The following is a 1676-nucleotide window of genomic DNA, read 5'->3' on the forward strand; positions in this document are numbered from 1 at the left end:
GATGGTTAATATTGTTACATTTGACAAATCAAGATTAAATGCAATCTATATGGCAAAAACACTATAAGTAAAATAAAAAAGATCAGAAGAAAATATTTCTAACACATACAAAATGTGAAGATTTACATTTAGAATGCTTAAAGTCTACCTCAAAATCCATAGAGAGAAGTACAAATAATAAATAGAAAAACTAGCAAAAGATTTGAGTTGACAATTTCCCAAAGTGAAAATTGAAAAAATAGTTCATCTCAGTGGTAATCCAAAGACTGAAGACTAAAAGACTGACAAATACACAAAAATACTGAAATGCCTTGTTTTCCAAATCAGATTAACATGTTTTTAAAAGTTCCATAGTTCTAAGCCTTAACTTAAGTGAGGAGTATTTGGATCTCCATTAAAATGATGGTGTCAATTAGTAACAACACTTTGAGAGACAATTAAAATGTAAATGTTTTACACTACTACTTTCTACTTCTCAAATCCTAATTTCAGATACACTATACACTGGCATTCATTGTATTTATTATATCTAGCTATGTAGATATAGTTACAGATATAGATAAAATATTGTATAGATAATAGATAGATGAATAGATGTGTATTATTACCTTGAGATAGTAAAATACTGGAAACAATATAAATGGCCATTTGCATGGGAATCAATAAATAAGCTGTGGTATAGCTACACTATGAAATATGCTACACCAATTAAAATATAAATAAAAAGAAAACAAGGTACATATGTGATGAAATGGAAAGTTTTCCATGACATTATCATTGATGAAGGAACATTTCATAATGATCCATATAGCATGATGTAAAAGATACATGCAACACAATACTATATATTTCTACCAGTTCACAAATGTAAATGCACAGTATAATCATTAACAAGTTTATACACACAACAAAATGAAAAGATTCCCCTAAGAAACTTACTTAGAGTATCAGGGTACCTATAAGAAAGTTATTTAGACTAATATGGTAATAAAAGAGTATGTTTTTGTGTGAATTGTATATTCTACACTTCAATTCATTAATCTAAATTTAAGAAACAAAGAAAGAACTACTGGTGCATTCTTTTAAAAAATAACTTTATATTTTTCAATTACAGTTGACATTTGGTATTATACTTTTTCAGATGTACAACATAGTGATTAGACATTTATATGAAATAATCACTCTGATAAATCTAGCACCCATCTGACACCACCCATAATTATTATAATATCATTGACTAAATTCCCTGTGCCAAACTTTACATCTCCACGACTGTTCTGTAACTACCAATTTGTACTTCTTTATACTTTCACCTTTTTCACCCACCCCTCCAACCTCCCTGTCTTCTGACGGTTGTCAGTCTGTTCCATGCTTCTATGCCTCTGCTTCTATTTTGTTCATTAGTTTATTTTGTTCATAAGATTCTTCTTATAAGTGAAATTAAATGGTATTTCTTTTTCACTCAGTCGCTTATCTCACTTAGCATAATGCTCTCTAGGTCCATCCATGCTGTTGCAAAGGGTAAGATTTCTGTCTTTTTTACAGCTTAGTGGTTTTCCATTGGGTAAATGTGCCACAGCTTTTTTAGCCACTCATTTACTGATGAGCTCTGGGATAGTTTTCAGGTCTTGGCTGTCTTAAATAATGCTGCTATGAACATTGCAGTGCATATATTC

This window comes from Phyllostomus hastatus, unplaced genomic scaffold (assembly GCF_019186645.2).
Source record: "Phyllostomus hastatus isolate PE091 unplaced genomic scaffold, TTU_PhHast_1.1 phas_contig_30, whole genome shotgun sequence".
Taxonomy (NCBI): domain Eukaryota; kingdom Metazoa; phylum Chordata; class Mammalia; order Chiroptera; family Phyllostomidae; genus Phyllostomus; species Phyllostomus hastatus.